We start from the raw sequence: 10,228 nt of genomic DNA on the forward strand, positions 1-10,228 counted from the left end.
ATTGCAGCAACTGAAAACACCTAGACAATGATGAACTCAGCACTTTCCGTAAATTTGATTTGTTCTCTGCTGGTTGAGAGTATATTTACATGTTCTGTGAGATCTAACATGTGCCAGGAGAGGCCTGCAGCCCTAGCCTTAATTTTCAAGGACTTTGTACCTGGAGGACATAGTGGCTGTATTTGCTGTAGCAAAAGCCCGCAAGCAGCAATTTTGAAAGTTACATTAATATCTTTACAGGTTTTTTTTTTTTTTTAATTTCTATTATGTGGACTTTTTATTTTTTTATTATTATTATAATGAACAATTTGTATTTATGTTTTAATTAACATGTGAACCTTACATTTGTTTTGCATTTTATTTACTTTTTACTTATGTAGATTTTCAAAATTTACTTTATTCTATTATTATTGTTTTTCTGTTTTCTTTACAAATATGGTATTTATTGTGTTGTTTTATTTATAGGATCTATTTTTCACTAAATTAAAATAAATGGTTTGTGTTATTATATTTTTCCTGTTGATATTTTGATATTATTAATTTAGACTCTGCACTAATTGTAGCAAAGGAGAGAATTAAAACAAAACTGAGTGTCATTATGAACAATGCTGCACATCTCTGACACACTAACATTGAGGACTTTCAGCCAATGAATCATTCAGAAGAGGCTTGTATAATGCATCACTGTGACTTTAATGTCCAAGTCAGAACATTTCTCTCTTCTTAATTTTTTTTTCTTTTCAGTTATTATATATAAATATATATATTTATTTATCTATTTATAAATTTATTTAAAGAGTTTTTCTATTTATCTATCTATTGTCACACACGTGTTTGGGAGGCAGGCTAAGGGCTTAGTTTTTTCGAAGTGCACTAAAATTCCTCTCCTCCTACAGATCCCCCGAAGGGAAGCTAACATATAAACTGTACTGTATTGTATTGTATATAATACTTCCTGCTTCTCTTGCCTAACCACCCTTCTTACCAAGGTCACTTCTGGCCTCAATTATTGGACTCCACCTCTTCCTCCCTGGCTATTATAAAAGCCCAGCTCCTTTTGTGTTTAGTTGTTCCTGTTTTGGACATGGAACCAAATGGTGCTCTGGAGCCATTTGTTGAAACTGAGTTGTTTTCCTTTGTACGCTGTACAATATATGGGGCGGTTCCCCAAACCTTTTTCTGCCTTTTCTATCTATCTATCTATTGATCTATCTATCTATCATATTTTTTTCTAATTTAGTACTGAAGGGAAAGTGATTTGGGGAACCTCAAGGAGTTTTTTTGCCTAGGGCCTCCAGAATTGCCAAGCCTCTGACGCTGGCAGTGCAGCACCCCATGGCTAATTATACATGCAAGTTAGCCATTTATGCAGCTGCAATCCCAAAACAAGCGTTAAAGAAGCACTCTCCCTCCCCCTCTCCTCATCAGAAAACACAGGACATGCTGTGAAATGTTAAAAGCAAAAAGTTTATTACTATTTACAAGGTGAAACATCTGCACAGATATATGGGAAGCAAAAAATTTAGTCAGAACAAGCCAGTCCCATGCCATCACTTTGGGGCAAGGCCAATGTGTGCATTGTGTGCAATTAAAGGTGGCACAACCAATTATGAAGTGCAAGGGGGACAATTACATTTCATGCAGTGCCAGTTTGTTTTAAATAACTTTGTTCATTCAATAAATGAAATAAGCAAAAAATAATAATTTATTGTGTGTTTACTCATGTGCCCTTTACCTAATATTAGATTTTGGCTGAAGATTGGAAAAAAGTCAGTGTCAAAAGATTTACAGTTAAAATGGAAATCAAATATAGCACATATTATACTATATCAAATATTTGTTAATTTTTTTTTAATGAAACAAAATACTGTATAGAACTTATATATCTGAGCATGTAAATTCCTGACTGTTAACAAGCTCAGCTTATCTAACCTTGGTTTCTTTTTTAATAATTCCACTATCTATTATCTATTTTATTACAATTAAGGTAATTTTGACAAAACTAAGCGATAAGACTTGTATTTCTGAAAAGGCACTGAAATAGATCCTTTCAGTTTCATTAAATTGAGGTCAAGTTTTAACTCTTCGCTAGCTTTTTATGGACATCGTATTAATATGACAATGAAGGAAAGCAGTGTGGACAGTTTAGGGTGCTTTCCTGGAATAAGATACTTTAGGTAATTCCTTTGTACAATTCCATTGGCAGTGTATCTATCATTACTAGTTTATAGCTTGTCATATGATATGTAGTGAGCTTTAGAGCATATTTAGCCCACTGCTGCCACTCCTTGCAACGATATATATCATAATTTAGGACCTAACAGTGACAGGCTGTCTGGTCGTTGGGGCCGAGTACCAGTGAATCAATGAAACAGAACAAGCCTGGATTTGCCCGAAAATTGATTTTATTGTGTCACTATAAATATTTTCAAATAGTCCAAAGTGCATTTTGTAAAAATAAAACAGGTGTTTAATAAATCTATACTAATAAAAGGCAAAGCCCTCACTGACTGACTGACTGACTGACTCATCACTAATTCTCCAACTTCCCGTGTAGGTGGAAGGCTGAAATTTGGCAGGCTCATTCCTTACAGCTTACTTACAAAAGTTAGGCAGGTTTCATTTCGAAATTCAAAGCGTAACGGTCATAACTAGAACCTCTTTTTTGTCCATATACTGTAATGGACTGCAGCTCGCTGGCCGTGGGAGGCGGAGTTGCATATCGCGTTATCACGCCTCCCAAGTAATCACGTGAACTGACAGTGAACGCAGTACGTAAACAATTAAGAAGGCAGCGAAACAATAAGAAGCGAAGCATGGTGTAAACCGTAAGTTTAAATTAAGTTTATAGAAATGCTCCCGCTGCCGTTTGCAATACCATATTCACGAGATACAAGTTTAATGAGAACACACAACGTATAAACGAGACTTTGGATGACTTTGTAACGGAGTTAAAATTGCTGTAGCGAGAAACTTTTAAGTGCCGGGTCTTAGCTAACATTAAATAAAGCCGTGGACATTGCAACATCATACAAGAGAGCGGCTCACGTGAACTGACTGAACGCAGCACGTCGGAAACAAAGCACCGTGTAAACCTAAAGTTTAAATTAAGTTCATAGACCTACAAAAGGTTGCCATTGATTTGAGGCAAGATTGCTTTTCTCCTGTACAACTATACGTTGCATTCTCAAGAGTGTGCTTGCACGGCTTGGTCATATTACAACTGGAGTGCTGAACTGACAACGTGGTATACAAAGAGAACTATAACAATCGTAATATGTATATATATATATATCTATACTAGTAAAAGACAAAGCACTCACTGACTGACTGACTCACTCATCACTAATTGTCCAACTTCCCGTGTAGGTGGAAGGCTGAAATTTGGCAGGCTCATTCCTTACAGCTTACTTACAAAAGTTAGGCAGGTTTCATTTCGAAATTCTACGCGTAATGGTCATAACTGGAACCTCTTTTTTGTCCATATACTGTAATGGAGGAGGGGGAGTCATGTATCGCGTCATCACGCCTCCTACGTAATCATGTGAACTGAAAACAAGGAAGAGATTTACAGCACAACTCAAACGTGGGAACGAAAGTAAATGACGTTAATTGTTGAGTGTCTTTTAATACTGTGTAAGCATACATATTAACACGTGCAATTAAACGTGTGCATTTACGGGGTGATTTCTCAGGCTTAAAAGCTCGCCTTTTATTAAAAAGGTAAATGCAAACTGTTTTCATTCTGAAGGGCACAAACCACGTTACATTTCAGCCGTTAAACGCACAAAAATGTCGGTACACCAGATAAATAAGCGCAACATATTATCAGTTGTATTGTATGCTTACAATACATATAGAAATGTATTAATCGTTAACTAATAGTATGGGATGGTGTTTTTCGACTCGCGCCTTGATTTAAACAATTGCATGTCTTGGTGGGTTTGCGTAGCTTATTGTCAATATCTTTACACCTCTTTTTAAGACTTATTGACTGAAACGGGCTTTCACGAAAAAAGTTAGGGCTTTGCTACAGGATACACCCTCCACAAGTTAAGGAAGTAAAAATAAAGGTATATATTTCTGTTTTATTTAAACCTTTTAAGGTCGTATGCATAGCCCCATTTGGCTGTTTTAGTTTTTTTTTTTTCTTTCTTCAGTAATATTTAATCTCCTTAAAGAAAAACAACATATGCATTTTACTTTTTTTGTATCTCTTTAGTAATATTTTAGTGTAAAAGGATAACCAGTATTAACACATGTGCAATTAAACGTGTGCATTTACGGGGTGATTTCTCAGGCTTAAAAGCTCGCCTTTTATTAAAAAGGTAAATGCAAACTGTTTTCATTCTGAAGGGCACAAACCACGTTGGATTTCAGCCGTTAAACGCGCAAAAATGTCGGTACACCAGATAAATAAGCACAACATATTATCAGTTGTATTGTATGCTTACAATACATATAGAAATGTGTTAATCGTTAACTAATAGTATGGGATGGTGTTTTTCAACTCGCGCCTTGATTTAAACGATTCCATGTCTTGATAGGTTTGCGTAGCTTATTGTCAATATCTTTACACCTGTTTTTAAGACTTATTGACTGAAACGGGCTTTCACAAAAAAAGTTAGGGCTTTGCTACAGGATACACCCTCCACAAGTTAAGGAAGTAAAAATAAAGGTATATATTTCTGTTTTATTTAAACCTTTTAAGTTCGTATGCATAGCTCCATTTGGCTGTTTTAGTTTTTTTTTTCTTCAGTAATATTTAATCTCCTTAAAGAAAAACAACATATGCATTTTACTTTTTTTGTATCTCTTTAGTAATATTTTAGTGTAAAAGGATAACCAGTATTTAAACCTTTTATGTTACTTTATAAAGTTATTTTACACAATGTTGAAAAATTAATAAGAAAGCTACATATTTTGGCAGCTGCTGCTTTAATTTTCAATGAAATGAAAAAAGCTCTCCAAGAGAAAACCTCGATGAAGAAGAAACAGTTTGCACTATCTAAAAAGGAGAAACCCTCATTTATAAAGGTTTGCTGCAGATGACTTAACTGAAAATAAATGAATAGTTCCTATGTGTATAATACATATTTATCTATTTGACTTATGCCTTTATTCCAGCAACTTGCAACATCTGAGGTACAATTTGTTACATTACTTTTGTTTTTTGCAGCACAGGCAGGTGAAGTGACTTCCTCAGGGTCACACAGTGGTGTCAGTACCAGGATTTGAACTGACAAGCTCCGGGTTTGCTGAAATATTACTGAAGAAAGAAAAAAAACGAAAACGGGCAAATGGGGCTATGCATACAAATGTCCATCCATCCATTATCCAACCCGCTATATCCTAAATACAGGAGCCAATCCCTGCCAGCACAGGGCACAAGGCAGGAAACAAACCCCGGGCAAGGTGCCAGCCCACCGCAAGGCGCACACACCCACACACACCCACACACCACAGACAATTTAGAATCGCCAATGCACCTAACCTGCATGTCTTTGGACTGTGGGAGGAAACCGGAGTACCCGGAGGAAACCCAGACAGACACGGGGAGAACATTCAAACTCCACGCAGGGAAGCGAACCTGGGTCTCCTAACTGGCACCTTTCACTGCGCCACCATACCGCCCGCATACAAACTTAAAAGGTTTAAATAAAACAGAAATATATACCTTTATTTTTACTTCCTTAACTTGTGGAGGGTATCCTGTAGCAAAGCCCTAACTTTTTTCGTGAAAGCCCCTTTCAGTCAATAAGCCTTAAAAACAGGTGTAAAGCTAAACTTCCAGCACCGCTATTCAATTACACTTGCCTAACGCCTCTCCTAAGGGGAGATACTGTGGGATCTGGGCATCCGTCAAAGCACCAATCACAGGCCCGATTAGAAAGCGGGAAGCTGTGATTTGTCGTCTCCCTCCCATGTAACAATCACAGCCCGTGTTACAACGCACTATGTATGTATGTGCATATGTATATATGTATATGTGTGTGTGTATGTATGTGTGTATATGTATGTGTATATATATGTTGATATGTGTGTGTGTGTATATATATATATATATATATATATATATATATATATATATTTACATAACATTTTAACATATAAAGCATTAAATGGTCGAGGTCCGGCTTACTTGTCTGAACTTATCATGACTTACAAACCTGAGCGCACATTAAGATCTCAAGATGCCGGTCTGCTTATGATTCCAAGGATTAATAAAATAACAGTGGGAGGTCGAGCTTTTAGTTACAGGGCCCCTAAACTGTGGAATGGTCTGCCTGCTACTATAAGAGATGCCCCTTCGGTCTCAGCTTTTAAATCCCGGCTGAAGACTCACTACTTCAGTTTAGCATATCCTGACTAGAGCTGCTGAATAACTGTACAGACTGCATCTCTGTTGTTAGTCATTAGCACTTAAACATAAGTAACTTGACAGTTATAATTGTATACTAACCCTCACTTATTCTGTTTTTCTTCTCGGTACTCAAATGTGGCACTTGGTGCCATGGCCCACCTGCCAAGTTGTTTTGCCTGCCTAAGGAAAAGTCATCCCAAATGGAGGATCGCAGGAATCGTGGGAAAGAGGGGTCCTTTCATCGGATTGGCTGGCCCAGCATTATTTCAGCCGTGGAATGGCCAAATGTGGGAGGCAGCTTGAAGGATGAGGTCTCCAGGACTCTACACAAATCCAAATCTTATCATGGGATATATCATCTACTGTTAAATTCTGCTCTGTACTTCTAAAATGTATATTTTTTATTTCTTACTATATTGAGGAATTGTTCTGTTCTGTGAACTGCATTGTATTGTATTGACCCCCTTCTTTTGACACCCACTGCATGCCCAACCTACCTGGAAAGGGGTCTCTCTTTGAACTGCCTTTCCCAAGGTTTCTTCCATTTTTTCTCTACAAGGTTTTTTGGGAGTTTTTCCTTGTCTTCTTAGAGAGTCAAGGCTGGGGGGCTGTCAAGAGGCAGGGCCTGTTAAAGCCCATTGCGGCACTTCCTGTGTGATTTTGGGCTATACAAAAATAAACTGTATTGTACTGTATTGTGTATATATATAATAATATATATATATATATATATATATATATATATAATATATATATATATATATATATAATATAATAATATATATATATATATGTATATGTAGATATGTGTATATGTAGATATGTATACATATGTATATATGTATATGTATATATATGTTTACATAACCTCTTTAACACACTACTTCTCCGCTGCGAAGCGCGGGTATTTTGCTAGTATTATATAAAACCAGTGGCAAGAGAAACACATGAAATAATTAAATAAATGTTATCCTGTTAATAGTGAGGTAATTATACTCACTAATCATAGTGCCAATTTGCTTGTTGATTAATAAATGCAGATAACAATTTCACTGTACTCTGCACACAGTACTAACCCTATAAACCTGCGCAAATTCCTAAAGCATCTTAAAGGTCCAAAATACGAGAAACCAAATATGATGTGAAATGAGTTTATCCAATTTCTGCCCCTCTACTTGACCCAATCTCTTGCTTTTTTCTAGTAAATGTTCAAAGAGAGAAAGCTTTCAGTCTTCATGTTTAAAGAAACCCCAATCCACTGCTTTTCCTGTGGTTCCTCCTTTCATTTTACTGTCTCAGTTAAACTCCACATTAACACTGTCATGTGACAAACAAGTCACAAACACTTCACCCTCCTTCATCAGTTCTTTTCTCTGTTCCACCTTTCCTTTTCAGACAGTTTGTATCTTCTCTGCAGGCTTCACAAGACCCAATTAAACAAGCTGTCTCATTTTATGATTAAACTAAGGCTGCTTGTGCCAACCACACATGGTTGTCTGCCTGGTGCCATTCATTCCACAGGACACTACCTATCTCATATGTAGCAATACCACCTGCAAAGTACTTTACATCCCTCAACCCCAGCTCCAGGTCATATGCAACAGTTCTGCACATCCAAAATTAATGGTGGCCACCCAAAATTCATCAACATGTAGTTGAAAGGCATCTAACAAAAGCCCTATCTTGTGGGCAGCTCGAACTTACTGTATACATCCGATGTTCTCTGAATGCACAGAAAAAAAACAGTAGTGAATTCAAAAAAGAAAACTCAGTAACAAAATGTAATAAGTTCAAGAGAAAGAAGGAGCTTTTTTTCTTTTCCTTTCATTACTATGAACAGGCATTTATTCATAACTGAATGTAACATCATTCTTTTGCCAAATAATGTTTTTGGAACAGGACCTGGGGCCTCATGCATAACACCGTGCGTAGAACTCACACTATAACATGGCGTAAGCACAAAAGCAGGAATGTGCGTACGCACAGAAAAATCCAGATACAGGAATCTGTACGTACGCAAACTTCCACGTTCTTCTGCTACATAAATTCCGATCAGCGTGAAAAGTAACGCACGTGCACGCGCCTTCTGCCCCATATTCTCATTGAATATGCAAATCAATATAAATAGCCCTTAAGCTCAGCCTTCTGTGAAAAGACAATGGGAAAAGCACGGGGGAAAATATAAGAATTTCAGCAAATACCAAATGGAGGCAAAGGAAAAACGTACTATTTGTTGGTTTAAACAGTGGTATAATCAACAAAATGAAGTTGATCAAGTGACAGAGTGTCAGAGAAACTCGAAAGCTCAAGGTCACAAAGTCGCACAGTGCCCAAAATAACAAAGAAATCACATATCAAAGTCGCCGTGAAAAGGCAAGTCGTAGCCCATCGTCTGAGTGTCATATGAAAGCTTATTGAGGTACAGACAAAAAAATAGGCACACAGTGGGAAAAAAGCACGAAATGTAATCTCTTTAATCTCGAAATTTAATCTCGAAATTTCCACTTTAATCACGTAGTTTATTTTGCCATTAAAGTAGAACATCATAAACTTCATCTTAAAATCATTTAATTTACTAGTTTCTCAAATCCCATTGTAACTAAAGTAGCACATTAAATGCTTTGTTCTGTATTTGATCTTCTATGTGCTCTGTGTGTGAATCACTACCTGCTTCTTAAACGGGCTTTCTTTTTCTCCGACAGGACACAGAATCCTTTACATTCGTGATATTACAGCTCTCTGAATAATTAAAATACTGAGATGTATATGTGATATCTTTTTCATGATGATAGGAGTTAAAGCATGTTATTAAACATGGGAACACGGTGGTGCAGTGCTTGTTCATGTCTCACACAAGAGGCTTGCTGCACCATGCACGACCTTCGATGAAAAGTTTATTGCAGCAGTACTGTCTCTTTCAAACGTATTAACCTTCAATTCCTGTCCTTACTTTTCTTTCTCCAAATACCCAATCGCCACACAATCAGCTCTGTAATAGTGAAGCCATCTGTAAGCTTAGAACGCCGATTCTTCAAAACTTTTAAGGAAAATTGAAATATCTTCGTAGTACATGTTTAATTATTCTATCCGTCTATCCTTCCAGTGTCGCGTCAGCACAAGCAAGAATACAACGCAATGCAGGAACAATCCATGAACTAGGTAGCGCTGCGGCACCGTGTCCTCACATGTTTAATTATTAACAATACAGATTATTTAAATAAAGTTAAAGTTTTATCTGTATAATATAATCAACATATTTTGCTGCATTTCATCTTAAAAATGATATCGTCATCATATGTAAATATGCGCTTTATAAAGTGGCGCAGGTTGTGCAATATTATAACTCTGTCCCAAGTTTACAGTGAGGTGATCTATACTAATAAAAGGCAAAGCCCTCACTGACTCACTGACTCACTGACTGACTGACTGACTGACTGACTCACTCACTCATCACTAATTCTCCAACTTCCCGTGTAGTTAGAAGTCTGAAATTTGGCAGGCTCATTCCTTACAGCTTACTTACAAAAGTTAGGCAGGTTTTATTTCGAAATTCTACGCGTAATGGTCATAATTGGAACCTGTTTGACTGACTCACTCATCACTAATTCTCCAACTTCCCGTGTAGGTAGAAGTCTGAAATTTGGCAGGCTCATTCCTTACAGCTTACTTACAAAAGTTAGGCAGGTTTTATTTCAAAATTCTACGCGTAATGGTCATAACTGGAACCTGTTTGACTGACTCATTCATCACTAATTCTCCAACTTCCCGTGTAGGTAGAAGGCTGAAATTTGGCAGGCTCATTCCTTACAGCTTACTTACAAAAGTTAGGCAGGTTTCATTTCGAAATTCTACGTGTAATGGTCA

This window comes from Erpetoichthys calabaricus, chromosome 4 (assembly GCF_900747795.2).
Source record: "Erpetoichthys calabaricus chromosome 4, fErpCal1.3, whole genome shotgun sequence".
Taxonomy (NCBI): Eukaryota; Metazoa; Chordata; class Cladistia; order Polypteriformes; family Polypteridae; genus Erpetoichthys; species Erpetoichthys calabaricus.